This window comes from Arachis hypogaea, chromosome 5, assembly GCF_003086295.3.
Source record: "Arachis hypogaea cultivar Tifrunner chromosome 5, arahy.Tifrunner.gnm2.J5K5, whole genome shotgun sequence".
NCBI classification, from domain to species: domain Eukaryota; kingdom Viridiplantae; phylum Streptophyta; class Magnoliopsida; order Fabales; family Fabaceae; genus Arachis; species Arachis hypogaea.
The window spans coordinates 28,687,309-28,711,195 of NC_092040.1; the positions used below are offsets into that span (position 1 = coordinate 28,687,309).

Sequence of the window (23,887 nt, forward strand, 5' to 3'; positions counted from 1 at the left end):
TTCTTGTTCTCTTCTCTTTTATATGAGCAGGAGCAAAGACAAAGGCATTCTTGTTGAGGCTGACCCTGAACCTGAAAGGACCTTGAAGCAAAAGCTAAGGGAAGCTAAAGCACTACTCTCTGTAGAGGACCTAACAGAAATCTTCAAAGAAGAAGACATGGCAGCCGAAAACAACAACAATGCCAACAATGCAAGGAAGGTGATGGGTGACTTTACTGCACCTACTCCCGACTTCTATGGGAGAAGCATCTCTATCCCTGCCATTGGAGCAAAGAACTTTGAGCTTAAGCCTCAATTAGTTTCTCTAATGCAATCGAATTGCAAGTTCCATGGACTTCCATTGGAAGATCCTCATCAGTTTTTAGCTGAATTCTTGCAAATCTATGACACTGTTAAGACCAATGGGGTTGACCCTAAGGTCTACAGACTTATGCTATTCCCTTTTGCTATAAGAGACAGAGCTAGGATATGGTTGGACTCACAACCTAAAGAAAGCCTGAACTCTTGGGAAAAGCTAGTCAATGCCTTCTTGGCAAAGTTCTTTCCACCTCAAAAATTGAGTAAGCTTAGAGTGGAAGTCCAAACCTTCAGACAGAAGGAAGGTGAATCCCTCTATGAAGCTTGGGAAAGATAAAAACAATTGATCAGAAAGTGTCCTTCTGACATGCTTTCTGAATGGAGCATCATAGGTACCTTCTATGATGGTCTGTCTGAACTGTCCAAGATGTCATTGGATAGCTCTGCTGGAGGATCTCTTCATCTGAAGAAGACACCTGCAGAAGCTCAAGAACTCATTGAAATGGTTGCAAATAACCAATTCATGTACACTTCTGAAAGGAATCCTGTGAATAATGGGACGAATCAGAAGAAAGGAGTTCTTGAGATTGATACTCTGAATGCCATACTAGCTCAGAACAAAATATTGACTCAGCAAGTCAACATGATTTTTCAAAGTCTATCTGGAATGCAAGCTGCATCAGGCAGTACTAAGGACGCTTCATCTGAAGAAGAAGCTTATGATCCTGAGAACCCTTCAATGGAAGAGGTGAATTACATGGGAGAACCCTATGGAAACACCTATAATCCTTCATGGAGAAATCACCCAAATCTCTCATGGAAGGATCAACAGAGACCTCAACAAGGTTTCAACAACAATAATGGTGGAAGAAACAGGTTTAGCAATGGCAAGCCTTTTCCATCATCTTCTCAGCAACAGACAGAGAATCCTAAGCAGAGCCACTCTGACTTAGCAACCATGGTCTCTGATATAATCAAAACCACTCAAAGTTTAATGACTGAAACAAGGTCCTCCATTAGAAACTTGGAGGCACAAGTGGGTCAGCTGAGTAAGTTACTGAACTCCCTCCTAGTACTCTTCCAAGCGATATAGAAGAGAATCCAAAAGGAGAGTGTAAGGCCATCAACATGACCGAACTTGGAGAGGAGAAAGAGGCAGTGAGCGCCAATGAGGAAGACCTCAATGGACATCCACTGGCCTCCAATGAGTTCCCTAATGAGGAACCATGGGAATCTGAGGCTTACACTGAGACCATAGAGATTCCATTGGATTTACTTCTGCCATTCATGAGCTCTAATGAGTATTCTTCCTCTGAAGAGGATGAAGATGTCACTGAAGAGCAAGTTGCTAAGTACCTTGGAGCAATCATGAAGTTAAATGACAAGTTATTTGGTAATGAGACTTGGGAGGACGAACCCCCTTTGCTCACCAAAGAACTGGATGACTTGACTAGGCAGAGGTTACCTCAAAAGAGACAGGACCCTGGGAAGTTCTCAATACCTTGTACAGTAGGCACCATGACCTTCAAGAAGGCTCTGTGTGACCTAAGGTCAAGCATAAACCTTATGCCTCTCTCTGTAATGGAGAAGCTAGGGATCTTTGAGGTACAAGCTACAAGAATCTCACTAGAGATGGCAGACAATTCAAGAAAACAAGCTTATGGACTTGTAGAGGATGTTCTGGTAAAAGTTGAAGACCATTACATCCCTGCTGATTTCATAGTCCTAGAGACTGGGAAGTGCATGGATTAATCCATCATCCTTGGCAGACCCTTCCTAGCCATAGCAAAGGCTGTGATTGATGTTGACAGAGGAGAATTGATCATTCAAGTGAATGAAGAATCCCTTGTGTTTAAGGCTCAAGGATATCCCTCTGTAACCATGGAGAGGAAGCATGAAGAGCTTCTCTCAAAACAGAGTCAAATAGAGCCCCCACAGTCAAACTCTAAGTTTGGTGTTGGGAGGCCACAACCAACTTCTAAGTTTGGTGTTGGGAGGTTCCAACATTGCTCTGAGTATCTGTGAGGCTCCATAAGAGCCCACTGTCAAGCTACTGACATTAAAGAAGCGCTTGTTGGGAGGCAACCCAATGTTATATTTATCTATTTTTCCTTTGTTATTTTATGTTTTCTACAGGTTAATGATCATGGGAAGTCACAAAATCAATTGAAAAAGCAAAAACAGCATGAAAAATAGAAAGAAAAATAGCACACCTTGGAGGAAAACTTGCTGCCGTTTAAACGCCAGTAAGGGCAGCAAATGGGCGTTTAACGCCCAGTCTGGCACCATTCTGGGCGTTTAACGCCAGGAAGGGGCACCAGACTAGCGTTAAACGCTAGGAAGGGGCAAGAAGCTGGCGTTAAACGCCAGAAATGGGCAACAGCCCGGCGTTTAATGCCAGAATTGGCATAAAGAGCAATTTTGCTCGCCACTTGGTGCAGGGATGAATTTTCCTTGACACCTCAGGATCTGTAGACCCCACAGGATCCCCACCTACCCCACCACTCTCTCTCTTCTTCACCCATTCACCAATCACCTCAACACCTCTTCCCCAAAAATCCCTCACCTATCAAATCCCACTATTCTCCTCACCACTCACATCCATCCTTCATAAAACCTCACTTACCTTACCATTCAAATTCAAACCACTTTCCCTCCCAACCTACCCTCACATGACCGAACCCTACCCCTCTCTCCACCCCTATATAAACCCATCTTCACTCCTTCATTTTCACATAACCAAAACACTACTTCTCCCCCTTGGCCGAACCACAAAGCCACCTCCATCTCCTCTATTTCTTCTTCTTCTACTCTCTTCTTTCTTCTTTTGCTCGAGGACGAGCAAAACTTCTAAGTTTGGTGTGGTAAAAGCATTGCTTTTTGTTTTTCCATAACCATTTATGGCATCTAAGGCCAGAGAAACCTCTAGAAAGAGGAAAGGGAAGGCAAAAGCTTCCACCTCCGAGTCATGGGAGATGGAGAGATTCATCTCAAGGGTGCATCAAGACCACTTTTATGAAGTTGTGGCTATGAAGAAGGTGATCCCCGAGGTCCCTTTCAAACTCAAAAAGAGTGAATATCCGGAGATCCGACATGAGATCCGAAGAAGAGGTTGGGAAGTTCTTACCAACCCCATTCAACAAGTCGGAATCTTAATGGCTCAAGAGTTCTATGCCAATGCATGGATCACCAAGAACCATGATCAAAGTGTGAGAATTGGCTTACAAAGGTTTGGGGGAAATGCTTGGATTTTAGTCCGGAAAATGTAAGGTTGGCATTCAACTTGCCCATGATGCAAGGAGATGAACACCCTTACACTAGAAGGGTCAACTTTGATCAAAGGTTGGACCAAGTCCTCATAGACATTTGTGAAGAGGGCGCTCAATGAAAGAGAGATTCAAGAGGGAAGCCGGTTCAACTGAGAAGGCATGACCTCAAGCCCGTGGCTAGAGGATGGTTGGAGTTTATCCAACGCTCAATCATTCCCACTAGCAACAGGTCCGAAGTTACTATAGACCAGGCTATCTTGATTCATAGCATCATGATTGGAGAGGAAGTAGAAGTTCATGAGGTTATATCCCAAGAACTTTATAAGGTGGCGGACAAGTCCTCTACCTTGGCAAGGTTAGCTTTCCCTCATCTCATTTGTCACCTCTGTTATTCAGTTGGAATTGACATAGAGGGAGACATCCTCATTGATGAAGACAAGCCCATCACTAAGAAGAGGATGGAGCAAACAAGAGATCCCACTCACCATGAAATCCCTAAGATACCTCAAGGGATGCGCTTTCCTCCACAAAACTATTGGGAGCAAATCAATACCTCCCTAGGAGAATTGAGTTCCAACATGGGACAACTAAGGGTGGAGCACCAAGAACATTCCATTCTCCTCCATGAAATTAGAGAAGATCAAAGAGTCATGAGAGAGGAGCAACAAAGGTAAGGAAGAGACATTGAGGAGCTCAAGCACTCCATAAGATCTTCAAGAGGAAGAACAAGCCGCCATCACTTAGGTGGACCCGTTCTTTAATCTCCTTGTTCTTTAATTTCCTGTTTTTCGAATTTTTATGCCTATGTTTATCTATGTTTGTGTCTTATGATCATTAGTGTCTTAGTGTCTATGCCTTAAAGTTATGAATGTCCTATGAATCCATCACCTTTCTTAAAAAAATATTCTTAATTGAAAAGGAAAAGGATTGCATGAATTTTGAATTTTATAGCAGATTAACCATTTTGATGTGGTGGCAATACTTTGACTTCTGAATGTATGCTTGAACAGTGCATATGTCTTTTGAATTTGTTGTTCATGAATGTTGGCTCTTGAAAGAATGATGAAAAAGGAGACATGTTACTGAGGATCTGAAAAATCATAAAAATGATTCTTAAAGCAAGAAAAAGCATTGAATTCAAAAAAAACAAAAAAAAGGGAAAAGAAAAAGAAAAAAATAAAGTTGTGATCCAAGGCAAAAAGAGTGTGCTTAAGAACCCTGGACATCTCTAATTGGGGACTCTAGCAAAGCTGAGTCACAATCTGAAAAGGTTCACCCAGTTATGTGTATGTGGCATGTATGTATCCGGTGGTAATACTGGAAGACAGAGTGCTTTGGGCCACAGGCAAGACTCATAAAGTAGCTATGTTCAAGAATCATCATACTTAACTAAGAGAATCAATAACACTATCTGGATTTTGAGTTCCTATAGAAGCCAATCATTCTGAATTACAAAGGATAGAGTGAGATGCCAAAACTGTTTAGAGGCAAAAAGCTAAAAGCCCCGGTCATCTAATTAATACTGATCTTCATAGATGTTTTTGGAATTCATTGCATATTCTCTTCTTTTTATCTTATTTAATTTTCAGTTGCTTGGGGACAAGCAACAATTTAAGTTTGGTGTTGTGATGAGCGGATAATTTATACGCTTTTTGGCATTGTTTTTAGTATGTTTTTAATATGTTTTAGTTAGTTTTTATTACATTTTTATTAGTTTTTAGTTAAAATTCACTTTTCTGGACTTTACTATGAGTTTGTGTGTTTTTCTGTGATTTCAGGTATTTTCTGGCTGAAATTGAGGGACCTGAGCAAAAATCTGATTCAGAGGCTGAAAAGGACTGCAGATGCTGTTGGATTCTGACCTCCCGGAATTTTCTGGAGCTACAGAAGCCCAATTGGCACGCTCTCAACTGCGTTGGAAGGTAGACATCCTGGGCTTTCCAGAAATGTATAATAGTCCATACTTTGCCCGAGATTTGATGGCCCAAATAGGCGTTCCAAGTCAGCTCAAGAATTCTAGCGTAAAACGCCGGAACTGGCACAAGAATGGGAGTTAAACGCCCAAACTGGCACAAAAACTGGCGTTTAACTCCAAGAAGAGTCTCTACACGAAAATGCTTCAATGCTCAGCCCAAGAACACACCAAGTGGGCCCGAAAGTGGATTTTTATGTCATTTACTCATATTTGTAAACCCTAAGCTACTAGTTCTCTATAAGTAGGACCTTTTGCTATTGTATTTTTCATCTTTTGATAACTTTAGATCTCTAGATCATCTTTGGACATCTAGTTCTTAGATTATGGAGGCTGGCCTCTCGGCCATGCCTAGACCTTGTTCTTATGTATTTTCAACGGTGGAGTTTCTACACACCATAGATTAAGGTGTGGAGCTCTGCTGTACCTCGAGTATTAATACAATTACTATTGTTCTTCTATTCAATTCAGCTTATTCTTGTTCTAAGATATTCATTTGTACCCAAGAACATGATGAATGTGATGATTATGTGACGCTCATCATCATTCTCACTTATGAACGCGTGCCTGACAACCACCTCCGTTCTACAAGCAAACAAGGCTTGAATGTTTATCTCTTGGATCCCTTAATCGGAATCTTCGTGGTATAAGCTAGAATTGATGGCGGTATTCAAGAGAATCCGAAAGGTCTAAACCTTGTCTGTGGTATTTTGAGTCGGATTCAAGGATTGAATGACTGTGACGAGCTTCAAACTCGCGATTGTGGGGCGTTAGTGACAGACGCAAAAGAATCACTGGATTCTATTCCGACATGATCGAGAACCGACAGCTGAATAGTCGTGTTGTGACAGAGTGCGTTGAACATTTTCACTAAGAGGACGGGACTGTAGCCATTGATAACAGTGATGCCCAACATACCGCTTGCCATGGAAAGGAGTAAGAAGGATTGGATGAAGACGGTAGGAAAGCAGAGAGACGGAAGGGACAAAGCATCTCTATACGCTTATCTGAAATTCTCACCAATGAATTACATAAGTATCTCTATCTTTATTTTATGCTTTATTCATAAATCATTCATAACCATTTGAATCTGCCTGACTGAGATTTACAAAATAACCATAGCTTGCTTCATACCAACAATCTCCATGGGATCGACCCTTACTCGCATAAGGTTTATTACTTGGACGACCCAGTGCACTTACTGGTTAGTTGTGCGAAGTTGTGATAAAAGAGTTGAGATTGCAATTGAGCGTACCATGTTGATGGCGCCATTGATGATCACAATTTCGTGCACCAACCGGTCCGAGCATAGCAACATATATATATATATATATACAAGTAAATAAAATAGGAAACCTCAAGGAAAACCCAAAGGGACACAAAACTGAGAACCTATTCTCCAAAATCTCCTATAAGAGGAGTCATCACAGTTTATATTATTTAATGGAGATAAAAGTATCTAAACAAAACAGATAAACCAAAACAAAGTCCCGAGAACAAAGGATCTTCGCTAATCGAGAAGTCTCCATCATGCTTCAGCAAGAAGCCTCACGTCCTGCATCTGAAAACCACAAAATCCACATGGGTGAGAACCAGAGGTCCCCAGCATGGTAACAACTTCCACATATATAATACATAATAATAGAGGAAAACCGAAGGCAATCCTAGAACTTCCTCCAGATAATTCAAAGCTTATAAACAAGCTAAACCATAAAGGGCATCTGACTAAAGATCCTTCAGTCTAACTAATACTTCCCTTTCCCATTCCTTCAGACCTCCCAACCACCAACAGGAGTATAATATAGCAAACACAGTTATGTCAGACAAGAGATATACAATAGGAACAAGTAAGGCATTTAGACAAATAATAGGTAATATGCAGTCAAATAGGCAATCTCAATCAATTCACATAGTATGCATATGATGAATGCCTGTCCCTAGTGGCTGATGATATCATCTGTCAGTTATAGAGCCAACCCGACAAGTCCTGGTAGCTAACCATTGGACTATCCCTCTGTCGCGCATCCCCAACTCGAGTTATACTCATCATAAACTTGATCATAATCATGATCTATATCCATCACCTTCACTGGTGAATATTTACGGGGGCGAGATCATCCGGAGCTTTCACAGTGCCCAGCCACCCTTACGACATAGGGTCAAAAGAGCTTCGAGTCTCAACTTGGAGCACATGGTTGCTAGCCAATGCTTCCTTCCAGGGAAACTCTCATCTCCAACAGTAGAAGTGCAACATTCACAATTCATTCAACAGCATATATGCGTTTATACATAGCCATAATCATGGCTCCACCGTAACACGGCAATAATCTAGCCATCCGGCTCACGGTTAAATCCATGACTAGCCAATTCATCAACAATTACGGCCCTTCGGCCCATGGCTTAACAAGCACTTCCACCGCCATCCTCCGCATCTCGCATAATCATCTTTGATCCTTATTGATCATTCATTTTTCCCTTGCTTCACTCGCAAGTTACCACATTCTCTAGCCCCTTTTCTCATAGCTAGGCATATCATAATGATTTAAGACATAAGTGGTGAGATCGGAGGCTTAGAAGTATGAAATTTGGCTTTTAAAAGTCAAAAATCAACTTTGGGATGAAAACAGGGCCACGCGTACGCGCACTCCACGTGCACGCATGGATGGCCACAAAACTCATCGACGCGTAAGCGTCATGCACGCTAATGCATGGATTGAAAAATAGTCAAGCGACGCGCACGCATCAGCCATGCGTACGCGTGGGTGCTCTCGTTCCCCAGGCACAAATCTGGCACAGTTCTGGCACAACTCTCTGGAAAATGGCTGGGCATTGGGTGCAGCACATCGGCGCGCCTGCGCACACCACGCGCACGCGTGGATGGCGCTTTCTAGAAGAACGGCGCGTATACGCCAAGTGCGCCTACGCGCGGGGGGTCATTTTGCTAAAAATTTTCTAAGTTCAATGCTGCAGAATTCACAGATTCAACCCCCAATCTTCTAACGGACATAACTTTCTCATTTTAAATCGTTTTTCACCCGTTCTTTGAACGGCATGGACATCCCGAATCCAATTTCATTTCTAAACAGATTTGGCACAAAATGGAGATCCGTATTCCAAGTTATGTCCCACCAAAGTATGCCCAAAACCATGTTTTTCATACAAAACCACAAAGTGCCATTTTCAAAACAAGCCATTTTCAACTCTTTTCAAAATTAAACCAAACATGTCAATCTCATCCCTTTTCTTTGAAATCAATCAAAATATATCAAATTCAACATCAAGCCTCCTCAACTCACACATTGACACTTTACCACAATTCACAAAATAACCATCCCATCATTTTAACCCACTTCACCCAAGTGGCTCAAACTCACATACATTGACATATCATATACTTTTCCTCATGCCAATTTTCAACAACACCGATTCCATTAAATCATCATTGTACACAATCAATATCATACTCACCATCAACATGGTTCCACCCACAATTCAACCATAATCAATCATCAAGTATATATCACAACATGCATATTTCTCATACATCATACCATCAAGGCATCAATAATCATCATCACATATATGACCACATCATATATTTCAACCATTCAATAACATCAACAATTCAATGCCTATCTTAGGGCCTCTAGCCTAAGTATTTCCTACCACATTACATATTAGATACGGGAAACCGAGACCATACCTTAGCCGATTTCCCAAGCTCAACCGGAGCACTTCCAAACCATTTTTTCCTCAAGCTCTCAAGGCCTCAACACTTCTAAGAACAGATTTTTCACCACCAAATCCTTTTCAAGATTTTCAAAATCACCAATCAAGCTCCAATATTCACACATACACAACCTAAGCCACAATCATCATACCCATACACAATATCTCAATACCCAAACATCATAGAACAATAATTTACACTAGAGTTGAGAATCTTACCACACCCAAGATCCAAGGAGACAAGATTAACCTTCTCCTTCAAGAGAGTTGGGTCCTATAACATCAAAGAGCCCAAAATCTCAACATTTTTGCTCATGAACTCGAGATCAAAGCTGGAAATTTGAAGAGCAAAACGTGGCTTACCTCAAGATTAATTGTATGGGTTTTGTAGAGCTCTTCGCGGTGAACATGTGGCCGCAAATGGTGCGGCAATCAGAGCTCTAGATCAAAAGTTATGGTGGTTTGAAGATCAAGGGAGAGATAGAACTTGAGAAAGTGTTCTTCCCCCCTCTCTTCTAATTTCAGTGTGTTTGAGTGATAAGTGACGAGAGAGAATGCTGAAAACTAGGGTTTTAGGGTTTAGTTATGTTGGGCCAAGGGCCTACTTTGGGTCCAGTTGGCCCGGTTTGGCCCGTTCGATCCAATCTTGGTCCGAATTCTATAAAATTGGTACCGAAATTCTCGTCTCAATCTCCTCTATCACATTTAGTCATAAAAATCACATTTTGGGCTTTCTAGAATAAATTCTTATTTATGAGTTAATTAGCCGTTAATTAACCGGGTTTTACACATCATTCCTCATCTCATATATCAATCATCCTTCACCTAACGTCAAACCATTCTCAGCACGCTAGAAACCTAGGCCTCTGTTTGCTAATTTATCATAAAATCATATACCAAAACCCTTAAGTTATATCCCATATTCTAATACTCAAAACTAGGTCCAAAATTCTTAAAATAGTGTTATAGAAGCTTACAACCTTGTTGGGAAGGTAAAATAGTTGAAAAACAAGTAAAATTTGGGAAACAGGACGTGTGCGGCCGTACAGGGGTCTGTGTGTGCGCATGCCCAGGAAATTTTAAAATGTGTGCGTACACACAGGGGGTGTGTGTACGCACAGGTGGCAAAACTTACAGAATCTGTTCACTCGCACAACCTGTGCCAGCTCCCCCAACAGGTTGGCCGTCCCAACCTGTGCGTCCGCACAGGTTGAAATTCTTCCTTAGATATGTGCGCGCACAAGCTGTGCTAGCGCGGCAAACAGAATGCACTTCCTTGCATGAGCGTGCGCACAGGTCAAAATTTTCATAGGGTGTGCGCCCGCACAAGGGTGTGCGTCCGCACATATCAAAAATCATGAAATTCTGCAATCTTGCAGAATTTCAGATTTTTAACACCAACTTTGAATGATCATAACTTCCTCTACAAAATTCTAAATTTCATAAACTTTATATCGATTTAAAGGATTTTCAAAGATCTTTAATTTTAGTTGAGTTTCATCAATTTTTGAAAATCAAAGCAATAGTTATAATCGAACAAAGTCCACCAAAAACCCAATTTTACCAAACTTCACCATTTACACAATTTCTTACCATAAACATTCCAAATCATACAAAACCATTCAAAAACTTCATCTTTCATCAAAATTAACCTATTGTGCCATAATACACCAACATTACCACATTTTTCTTCTCATTTCATCATCTTCAACATCAACACCAATATATCACACTTTTACAACCACAATACCAAATCATCCAATTCAACATCACTTATATCATCATTATGCCTTTTCAAGTTACACAATCAATCATCATTATCTTATTACCATCACTCATCATACTCAAACTCAACAATCATTAATTCATCATAAATCATCACATATCATCATTTAACAACTCAACAACCATTTAAATCCAAACCTATCCTATGGGTCACTAGCCTAAGTGTCCATGAATATTATATACTACATAGAGGAAATCGAAACCATACCTTGGCCGATTTTCTATATGCACCAAATCTTCAAATTTGCACAAACAAGCTTCCAACCACAATCCAAGCTTTCAATTCCACTCCAATAAGCACAATTAAGTTCCAATAGCTGCCAAAGCCACAATAATCAAACTATATACATATAAATCACCTCAAATCAACCTAGGGTTCCAATTAATCATAAATTCACAAGGATTTAGTGGCTCTTAACTTTCTCAACTGATTTGGATGTCAAAACCCTAGGCTAAGCAAGGATTATAACAAACCAAAACATCCAAAATCACAAAAACTCACTTAATCACAAACCCTAAGAACCAAAATTTTGGAGAGAAGAATAGAAAAGATTTCGTGGGTACCTCTCCTGTTTCTTGTATGGGCTTTATAGAGCTCTTCACATGAACACGTAGCCGCAAACGGTGCGACGATCGGAGCTCTCTAGCTCAAGATATGAGCTTCGGAAGGTTGAGGTGAATAGTGCTCAATCTCTTCTCCTCTCCCTCTCTCAATTCTAATGTATGTGTGTAGGAGAAAAGGGTTCACTTAATGTTTATATATTAGCCTTGGCCCAACTTGGGTCCAGTCCAACCCGTTAGCATTTTTAGTTCGTTTGGCCCAATTTCGGGCCAAACCTTTAAAATTAACGCCCGGTTTTCAACTTCTAACATTTTTCTAAGGTTTTCAACAATTTTTCACTTTTCTCGTGCGGTACCAGGCAGATTTAAACCGGTTCAACTGTCGGTTCACAGTTTTTCATGGTTTTTTGCAGAAGACACATTTTCTGACTCAGAAAGACCCAATGAGTCCAAAAATAATATTTAAAACCTCAAATTCTCGCTCTAACTTTTCGAAATCAAATTTGGGCAATATAATCACTTAATTAACCAGTTGATTAGTTGCGATTCTTACACTGTGTCTGAAATAGTTTAATTTGATACATTTGATTGAATTGTATTTTAGATTTTATTATGGTTGTGTTAATCTTTTTAAAGCTTATATTTATGAATACTTATGGGAGAAAATAAATGGGGACTCGTGACGTGAATGGTAGGGATGGAGAGTATTTTATTAAATGGGGACGGAGGGTAGGAGAGAGGTCCTCGTTTCATGGAGACCCATTGCCATCCCTAGTAGCACATACAGAGAATATTTATCACTCTTTTAATACTTGATTATCTACACATTAATAAAGTACACTACTATTAAATCCCAGCAAGCTAATTATATTGTTTTGAGTTGAACGAGTTAGATGTGTCTTAGAAGAAGTAATTTGTTACCGAGCTCTATTATTGGGAATAACAAAAAAAAATCTTTGAATACCTAAAGTTTTATATCCGAATTGAGTTTTTAAGAAACTACTAGAGTTTTAGCAATAGCTAATTTTCGAGGTCGTATTGATTGGTTGAAATGTCTGAAAGAAAACATTTATTTGGGGGGATGATAATAGTTGGTAACAGATTCAAAAGGGTAACACAACCTTCAAAGTAAAAATAACTTATTAAGATTTCTCCAAAAGAAATTTACTTGAAAAAAAAAATAAAAGATATCCTATTCCACCATAGAAAATTTGTTTTTAATTTCGAGAATTTATGTAATACGTTGCAGCAATCATTTTTAAAGATTTAATAATTTCTGAAAGCCTATTTTTTCAAATTAAGAATTTTTAAATTTGAATAAAGGTGTTTGATTACATTTTTGAAAGAGAAAAAAGAAAAAAGTAAAAAAAAATTGAATGTCGTGACCATGTGTCAAGAGCCAATCTTCGATAAAAGAGAAGGTTCCATCGGAACAAAACTTTTCTTATTTCAAGATACTCTATCTCTTTTTTTGTGGGGATCAATGACAAAAGATATTAAAACATAACGTTGGAAGAGATGATGGAAGCGAGAGTTCATTTTAGCTATGGTACTAGAAAATAAAATTTTAGAATGGCACCTTATATACCCACAAAACGTAAGGGTATTCATATTCTAAATCTTATAAGAACGGCTCGCTTTTTATCAAAAGCTTGTGATTTGATTTTTGAGGTAGCAAATAAGGGAAAACAATTTTTAATTGTTGGCACAAAAAAGTAAAGCTGCGAATTTAATAGCATGGGCTGCAACAAGAACTCGGTGTCATTATGTTATTAAAAAATGGCTCAACTATATGTTAACCAATTGGTATACTACAAAAACAAGACTTCATAAGTTCAAATCCTTGAAAACAGAATAAAAAAGCAGGCAGAATCCATAATTTTCCAAAAAAAAAAAGATATTGCTATTTTGAAGAGACAATTATCGCACTTGAAAACTTATCTGGGTAACATAAATATATGACTAGTTTACCCGATATTGTCATAGTTGGTTATCAGCAAGAGAAGTATATCGCTCTTAGAGAATGTATCCCTTTAGAAATTCCACAGTTTCTTTAACCGATACAAATTGTAACTTCGATCTCACGGATATTTTGATTCCAGTTAATGATGTTGCTATAGTTTCAATTCGGTTAATTCTTAACAAATTAGTATTTGCAATTTGTGAAAGTCGTTCTAATTATACACGAAATTCTTAATTAATAATAAAATAAATTATTTCATTGAAAATTTCATAGATTTAGAGAAATGGTTACTAAAACTAATTTACTTAATCGTACAAAAAAAATAAAAATTCAAAAATATTAAGTAATTAGTCGATATTCAAAATAAAAAATTTAACAGATAATTAAAAAAATAGAAAATTAAATCAAAATAATTCCTTTTAAGATATAGTATATTTTCGAACTAACATTTTTCTTTATTTTATACTCTTATTTAACTTATCGGAACAAATTTTTTTCTCACAATAAAAAAAAAAAGAAAAACAACCATTTCTACTCATAAAAGTTTAGAATGCATTCCAAAGTATTCATAAAAGAACAAAACTAATATTTTACCAATAAAAAATAAATTTCGTATGATAAAAATATTCTGACATTAAATTTTGGTTTACTATTTAAAAAATTAATTAAAATTTTAAAATTATCCTACCCTTTATCTTCCACCTTTAAACTACCACCATTTTTTCCTCAAATTCTAAACTTTTAAAAACCTCCATCAACACCATCAGACCCAAAAACGGTTTCAATTTGCGTCATGTTCCTTCAATTAGATCACCCAATAGACACTTTCATCTTCTTCATATTCTCACTCATATCATTGTTATTCTCTTTTTTTTTTTTTTAACCGCACTATCCTTCTTCAATTCCCTCCTCTTCTATTTTAGTTATTATATATCATCTTTTACCATTTTCATTATCATTTCATAACTCCATTTTTACTTACAAATATATACATAAAATTTAAATAAATATAATCACCTTCTTTTTATACGGGTTGATTAATTTGCATTGGTTTAACGTAAGCTGAATATTGAATAAAAAGACCAAAAAAAAGAAAAGGAATGGATAGCTACCACATATTTTTTAATACTAAACTAAAAGTTTGACAAGACTCTAATTTGCTTTATGTTTGTGATTTGAAATGAGAAAACCTAAAAAAATACAATTTGGGACGAAGTTGAGAATCACACGCATTAGAATGGGTGAGCAATTTTGAATAATTATTAATCAATGATTAGGAAAGCATGATTGTGATTAACTATATGAGAAGGAAGAGGATTGAATGGCAAAAGAGGAGGAGAAAGAACAATTCAACAGCGCACACAGATATAGAATTCTGGATCTCCTGTATTGCTCGTTGATGAAAGTTGGGACAAAGTAAGATCCGGTGGCAGTGCCAATGAGAGAGTGGTGTTAATGGCCAAAAATTTATTGGGTGCTAGGTAGGGGTGGGGTTGGAATGTGTATTGATGATGGTGAAAGTAGTGGAGAAGATACAAGTAATTTTAAAAATTTGGGTAATTTGTTAATCAAGTCAACTTAAAATTTAATATTTGGATATTTTTGTAATACAGAATTTATAGATAAAATATTAATTTTATTTTTTTATGAATAATTTTGTCTGCTTTCTAAACTATCATAGATAAAAATAGTGGTTTTTATTTCTATAAAAAAAATTCTCAAAAAAAAAAATACTTATACTCCTAATGAATCTTAATGAAAATGCACTAACGTTCCCTTCTCCCTTTTATATATTTTAATTATATTTTTGAATAAAAGAATTACAATACGTTCCTATCAAATTTATAATTTGTTTTCACAAATTAACAATACGCCTCTAACAGTCAATACGTTCTTATGAATTAGACTCTTAAAAAATATTTCTCCCCTATACACCTTTGATGAATTTCTTATAGAAAAATATAAAAAAGTTTCTCCTAACAATTCATCCCTTACAAATTATTTGTGTCATAAAATGCTTCAGAAATTTATTAATTACTAAATCACTCAATATATAATTGATTCACTAACAGTAAAATAATATGTAAAAGAAGTATCCAACACCAAGATCCTTAAAAATAACGGCAATAGATGTTTCGCTCGTGACAAAGTGCAAAACTAACTCACAGAGTCATAATGTCACATGGCGCACCAAACCACGTGCACAAGTCAGAAATAAACCAACAAATCCAATTAGTACACACCTGACCAATAAATGTATGACATCATCTGTTACATCAGCGCATGGCTTCAACTCACGTCATCAAATTTCTGTTGTGTTTACGTCATCAGCTAACATACGTGATACGTCCCTACATGGTCTTTCACTTTGAATCGTTTTAAGTTTTTGACTTTTTTCATTTCAGAGTAAAATATCCTCAATTAGTCACTAAAATCTAAGTGAAAACGTCATCAGATACATCACTACGACAATACAAATTTGGATAATTATCTCGTCCGTGACTTTCTGTAAGAGGAAAAAGAAATTGTGTTTTAAGTTAATCTTTGCCAAAGTAATGAAAGTATACTATTTCGGAATGATGATAGTTTCCTCATCAATTAGTAAAATAAATAAATAAATTATAGTAAATAACACTTAAAAATTAGTCATTGACAACAATATTTTTCAAAATTTAATAAACAAAAATATTTTTAAAAAATTTAAAAATCATAACAATATTCTAATATTAAGTCTATCTTAGCTTTTTATTTATTTAGGTCTGGACACTTTTTCTTGTATTTTTAGATATTTTGATGTAATTTTTTATTTGTTAAGAATATTTTTTAGCAATTAAATTTTTTGAAGACATTTTTAATAGTTTACTCAAAAAATAACTCAATTCTTAATTCTTGTTAATTATATAAATTTCTTTGATTTCTCTCTTCTTTTTCATCGTAAGACAAATATTATAAAAACAGTTATTATGTTGGGTATGTATGTAGTAATTGTTATATTGTTTGTTGCACATATTGTGGGGGGCGTTGCCATTGAAACGGGCAATTTAATTAGGGATGGCAAAGCGGATCGATCCGCCTTAATTTGTCTCGTTCTACTCAGGTTCGTTTCATAAATAGGGTAGACCGGTCTGATCTGTCAACTAAAACAGATTCAAAAATGTTAGTCCGTCCCGTTTTATGGCGGATTGGCGAGCCGGCGGGCTAGCCCGCTTGACTCTTTTTTTTTTAGAAAAATAAAATTTATTAAAATTAACTAAAAACTAATAATTAAAAAATCAAATACAAAAAATAGTCAAATTATCATATAATTTTATATTATTTTTTTAATTTTTAATTTCAATAAAATTATTCAAAATAATATTTGTCAATAGAATCATTTTTATTTTAGAAAATAAGTCACATAATTTGAGTATATATACGAAATTGTAAAATAAAATAAATAAATTTAATAACTAAAAAAGAAATGAAAACAAAAAATGAAAAAAAAGTGTTTAAAAATTTTATAATTATTAATTTCATAATAATAATCACTCTTTTATTTAATAAAAAAAGAAATATAAAATCTTCGGCTTGGCGGACCGGCTCGCTCCGCCTAGAGATAACAAAACTCCCCGAGACACGGGGATCCCTGCGGGACTGCCACGAATGGGGGTCCGACTATGGAGAATTTTTTCCGCGGGGATGGGGACGGGGGACCAAATTCCCCTGAGGCAGGCGCGGGGACCCGAGCGGGGATCCCCGCCCCATTCCCGCTAATCCCCGAAGTTCACACACACACATAACTCTTCTTCAATTCAGAAATTCTTAACACTGTCCATACTCCATCCAACCTCTCTGCAGCCACCCTCTCGCCGCTCTCCCTTCTCACCGCATCGTCACACCTCACCGTACCATGATCCTCACTGCGTCGTGCTCTCTATTTGCGGCGTTCCTTTCCGTAACTTTGTCGTCGTGTCCATTCTTCTCTCTGTTGCCGCGTGTCCCACCTTGTCCACTTCTCTATCCTCTCGCTCGCCGTTGCGTTCCCCCACTGCGTCATTTCGAAAGAAGTCACCATCTAATCGTTTAGATTTTTTTGTATAAAATCTTGTTATTTTTGTATAAAATGAATACTAACATCCCTATTCATATGGAAATTAATAATTAGTTAGAATTATCAGATAGATGGGGAATGGGGTCCCTGCGGAGAATGGGGTCCTGTGGTCGAATGGGGATGGGGAGCAATATTCTCCCACGGCGGGGAACGGAAACGGAGACGGGAAGTAAATCTGGGGGCGGGGATGGGGAGCAGGGAGGCATCTCCCGTCCCCGCCCTGCTCCATTGACATCTCCCGTTCTGTCAAAACCTGCCAATTTAGTGGTACGAATTTAGCGAATTTTTTAAATTTGACGGATTCCAAATCCTAAATCAACCTGCCTTTTTTAGTGGGCTTAGCTACCTAATCAATTTATTGTTGATGGCCTTCTTCATTTTTTTTTATATTTTCTTAATATTATAAAGGTCAGTAAATTAACAGATATTATAAATAAAAAAATAATTACGCAGTAGCAGTAAAACTTAATGATATCAATCCGTGTATATGCTAGTCATATATTCCGTTAAATAATTAAAGAAAACTTTCCGAGTTAAATTTAGAACGCTTTTTCGGAAGTCATTATCAGCTATCTATGTTAACCAGTCGGCAGCCGCACTTCTTTGTTTTTTTCCTTTTTTTTCTCTTTTTCATGCAAAATTGCAAATGCTGTGGTTCCTTTAGAACTGATCGACCTCTTGATATATTTTTTCCGCCAAAGATACACCCAGAGATTAAAAAGAATAGTATTTTAATTTATTTTAGAAAAGAACTTTGGTTATTAATTGAGCAGTTGTCGGTACATCATTTTCTTATGATGGAGGTTTTCTTTCAGAGCAGTCTACATCATATTTATATAGTTCTAGATTTATCAGGAAAAAAGTATTTAGTACCTGCATACACAAATCATTTTGTGATTTACGAACCAATATGGCAATATTTTTCCTTTTTTTTGTTTTATTTTGTTTACAAGTAATTCATAATTTTTATTTAGTGACATATATGACTTATTTGCACTCTTACATTATTAACTAACTTTTTATCTACTGAATTAATAATGTCCGAGCTTTATATTTTGATATGTGTAGCATTAATTTTTCATGATTAATTAAATTCAAAATAATTTGACAAAAATCATATAAGCTTTTTTCCCTTTATTTAATATATATAAATTTTAACGGATTTATTTATTTCAAAAGCTAAAATCTTAATTAATACTTTATAAGTGAATCATAAATTTTAAATATTTTTCACTGTTCCATATACACTACCACAAAAATAGGATTTAGTGATACATGCATGAAGAAAGAATCATATAAAACGAGCCATGCAAATGAGAAATGTAAGAAATCTCCAGTAAAAAATTTATCTTAGTTTTTATTTATGGTCCACCTGTCATAAAAAGTAATTCTACATTAATTTTTGCATTATAAACAGTAAATAGAAACTCAAACTATTTTTCTCTTCTCCATTAAAAGGAACTAATTTTAGTTCCTGTTATAGTCCAACTTAATCAATTAATTAAAATAATTAAAATTATATTAATTACTATTTTTACAATAATATTATTTAAATTTATGAATTTAAAAATAATTTACTATTAAAAAATATTCATATTAAAAAATTTATAATATAATTAGTATTTTTAAATTTGTAACAACTAATTTTATAATGTGATTAGCATTTTTAAATTTTATAGATAAAAATAAATATCTAACCAAAAGTTATTTTAAAATGTGTAAAAATTAAATTTATTTTTTTACGTAAATAATTTTAATTAAATATTTATTAATTAATTATAATTTAATTATTTAATATAATTATTTATTTTAAAGGTAACTTGCCACATGGTAAGTTACCATTGGATATCAAGAATTCCTCTAAAAAGGAACTTATTTTTCTCGAATTATGTGAAGGGACTCATCTTCTCTCCTCTCCTACATATAGAACTGCATCTTGTCAGAAAAAGTGGGTTGAGAACTCACCTATTGGAGTTGCTCTAATGTGCCCATCATAACAAAAAAGTAGTTAGAGAAAAGGAACACTTGGAACTTGATCAGGTTAGTCAGGCACCAAGGAGGAGTGGAAGAATGCGCATTACAATTACGCGTTTGGAAGACTATCATCACTAGGTTGTTGTGGTAGAATTTCTCCCTCTATTTTGCATTTTCTGTCACTCTCCTTTCTCTACTTCTCTTTTTCTTCTTCCTGACTCTTATAAATTCTTTTACTCGTCTTCTCAGGTTCTTAACCTCATGAAGAATAATTCAGTTCTCTATATGTTGTTCACTTGATTCTTTAATTTTTTGCTATTTAGTTTACTTTATTTCTATTCCTTGTATCTATTTTCAATTTTTCACTTTACAACGCCAATTAACTCATCCCACTCTATCATATGTACCACATTTTCCGTTGATTAGTATACAAAGATTTACCTTCCATCAATTGGTGCTTTCATTTCACCATTATTATTGCTGATAATACACGCATGAAGAGTCTCGAAGCCGATTAAAAAATTTGTTCCACATACATGATTAAGGTTATGAATAAAGAAAATTGCGCTGAGCATGCTCGCGCAAACGAAGCTGCTAATGTGAAATATGATGTTATTCAATCATCCTTGACGCAGCTTTCTTCAGGATCGATCACGAAGTCATTCACCATCGTTGGAGCACACTCATGGTTCAAACTCGAGTTTTGACTTTTAGCCTTGTTCCGGGCTGAATCAGAGGGTAAATTTTGACTTACTAAAATTTAATGGCACATATGCTTTGGGGTGAATTTTCTCTATGGATCGGTACTTTGAATTTTTTAGAGTCTTGAGGATGAATAGATCGAAATTGTAGTAATTCATATGTCTGGACCAGCAATCCTATGGTTCCAAATGTCGCAACGCACAACTCAGTTTCGTTCATGGTTTCAGATAAAGCGCGTTATTGAGCTAAAATTCGGCCCTTTGTTGTTTGAATCACCAAGAGAGATATTGTTCAAGCTGCAATAAACAGCCTACGTGGATGAGTATTACTCTAAATTTGTGTCTTTGACAAATCACACTAACATAGATCCCTAGATTCCTTGTGGGATTATTGTTTTATTAGTGGATTGAGGCAAGACATTAGGAGGGAGGTAAAAGCTCAATGCCCTCCATCTTTGATGAGAGCTCTTACCTTAACATGACTATATGAAGACAAGTTTGTGTCTGTCCCAAGACACACGCCTTCTTTTTTTTATGCTAGCATAACAACTACAGCCAATTCTTCAGTGGCTCGTCCTTTAGTGTGCAGTGCCCTTCCATCACTGCTACCTAACCCATCCCCTCAAGCTCTCTCTGCTCCACCCAAGCCTCCGATTCATTGCTTAAGTCCTGCGGAGATGCAGAGTAGGCATTAAAAGGGCCTTTGTTACTAGTGCACGACGAACGATTATCTCCCACACATCGATGTGCTAACCACTAGCTCATGTTACTACAATTGGAAGCAGAAGACGATGCCACTACTGAGCAGGTGGTACAAGACAATTCTCCTGCAGATGATACGAAGCAACTGCTTGAGCAATAGGTTCTGGAGCATCACCTGTCTTATAATGCTATGCATGGAACTAATGGTCCAGCAACTATTCGCATGACGGTAGCCATTAAGGGGTTAGAGATCCAGGTTCTGTTGGATGGTGCCTGTTTTGACAACTTTATGCAACCCAGAATTGTAAAGTTTCTCAATCTGCCAGTTGAACTAGCACCAGGTTTCAAGGTTATCGTGGGGAGTTTTGATGTCTTATGATGGAAGGATGCATTCTTTCTGTGGCAATGGATTTCAAAGAGTATAATGTCATTTTTCTGCATGTGTACGTTCTCAATGCAGCTGGTGGTGATAGGATCAACGTGGTTGAAGCTTTTCCGAGCCCATATTGTAGATTATGAAATAGGTTTTATCAAATTCTTACATGAGGGAAAGTTCATTATTTTGTTTGGTGATCATACTCCAGCTCCAATTCAGGCTCAGTATCATCACATAAGACGTTTGGCCCATACTAATGCTATTGCTAAGTGTTATACCTTGGAAGTTAAACAAACGAATATGGTAGTAAATACCAACTTTCAGTTGCCCGAGAGTATGCCACCTGATTTGGCCTCTTTTCTGTCTTCAGTTGCAGCTATTTTACCATCAAGGCTCCCACCACTGAAAATACATGATCACAACATTCTACTGGTACAAGGTGCTGCTCCCGTAAAGGCTAGACTATATCATTACCCTCATAGCTAAAAGGCTCAAATCGAATTAATGGTGCAAGACATGTTGAAAGAGGGGTTATCCAACCTAGCAAGAGTCCCTTCTCTTCACCCATTTTGCTAGTAAAGAAAAGGATGGATCATGACATTTTTGCACGAATTATCGAGCTCTAAACAATATTATGGTAAAAGACAGATTTCCTATACCAATAGTAAATGAATTATTAGATGAACTGTTTGGTGCTACTATTTTTTTCAAGTTGGATTTGCGCTCAGGCTATCATCAGATTCTTGTTAAACCAGAAGATCACCTTAAGATTGCATTTTGAACTTACCAAGGCTTGTACAAATGGTTTGTGATGCCATTTGGGTTGACAAATACTCTGCCACATTTCAAATCTTGATTAATGATATCTTTCACCCCTACTTAGGAAAGTTTGTTTTGGTTTTTTTATGACATTTTGGTATATAGTGTCACTTGGGAGAAATATTTATACCACTTGGGGATTGTTCTGTAGCTTCTGCTCCAAGAATCCTTATTTGCCAAAATTTTCAAGTGTTTGTTTGGGATCTCTGAACTTGGGTATTTGGGACACATTATTTCTAGAAATGGTGTTCATATGGAGTTGGATAAAATGTGTGTTATGCTTGATTGGCCAGTGTCTAATACTACCAAGCAACTTCGTGATTTTCTTGGCCTCAAGTTACTATAAAAGATTCATTCAAAGATATACTTTCCTGACAGCTACGTTAACTAATCTGCTAAAAAAAGATACAATTGAGTGGAATACAATAATGACTAAGGCATTTGATGTCCTAAAGTTGGTGATTTCATCCAAATCGATATTAGCCTTACCAAATTTTGCATTGCCATTTGAATTAGAAACAGATGTGTCTGGTGTGGGTATATGTGTTGTGCTATCTCAAGGCAAGCACCCTATTGCTTTTTTCTCTGAGAAGTTATTTCCAATGATGCAAAAGAAATCTGCTTATGTGACAGAATTTTATGCTATCAGTAAATTGTTGCAAAGGTTAAATATTACTTTTTTGGTAAGAAGTTTATAATTCGAACTGACCAGCGGAGCCTGAAATCCTTGCTTGAACAGGATTTACATACACCGGAACAACACCAATGGTTATACAAGCTGCTATGTTTTGATTTTGAGATCCATTATAAGCCAGGTCCTAAAAATATACCAACAGATGCTCTTTCATGTTGCTTCCTTGCTGCTTGGTCAACTCCTCGTTTGGAATGGCTGCAACTCCTTAAGAAGGATATTGAACATATATATATATATATATATATATATATATATATATATATATATATATATATATATATAATTTTCCTTTATTCTTTTGATTATCTTTATCATGTTCCTATTAGGTTTCTTAGCACGCAAGTAATCCTTTCCTGAGCATTGCGCTTTTTATTTTGCGATTTTGTTTTACCCCTATTTCAAGGCTCCTAGTTAAGTATCATTTTCTCTATTATTATATATATTACTATTCTTAGAGGTCGTAATACCTTACTATCTCAGTCTTATGACTTAAGCATAACATTAAGTATGGTAGGGTGTTACATTATGGTATCAGAGCCAGAACCCGGATCGATGTGCTAGCGAAGATGCTGAGCTCCCTTAGGGGGGTGGATTGTAAGGCCCACATCGGTTGGAGAGGGGAACGAAGCATGCCTTATAAGGGTGTGAATACCTCTCCCTAACATGATGCATTTTGACGGGTGAGTGTAGGAGACTTCGGCCATCATCCCTATTGTCAAAGGCAAAACCGTGAGACCTTGTGTGCCAAAGCGGACAATATCGTGCTAGCGGGTGGTTTGGACTGTTACAGATGGTAGTGTAGCTCTAATTCCTCGGAGGATAAGAAATATTCTTTCAAGAATGGCATTTTACTATGGCGTAGCCGTGTGGTTATCCCTCAGCGCAGTAGTCGAATCCAACTAATTCTCAAGAAATTTCATGATGGGCGTTAGGTGGTCATGCTGGCATTGCCAAA

General features: G+C 36.7%; 1 non-coding gene and 1 pseudogene across 1 annotated transcript; one reads left to right on the top strand and one right to left on the bottom strand.

Moving 5' to 3' along the window:
* Positions 1 to 562: 562 nt before the first annotated feature.
* Positions 563 to 670, bottom strand: LOC112804588 (small nucleolar RNA R71). The gene has a single exon (XR_003203199.1). It is a non-coding gene; the product is annotated as a small nucleolar RNA R71 (small nucleolar RNA).
* An 11,612-nt stretch (positions 671 to 12,282) lies between these two features.
* LOC140184864 (small ribosomal subunit protein uS2c-like) lies at positions 12,283 to 13,810 on the top strand (annotated as a pseudogene).
* Positions 13,811 to 23,887: the final 10,077 nt, after the last annotated feature.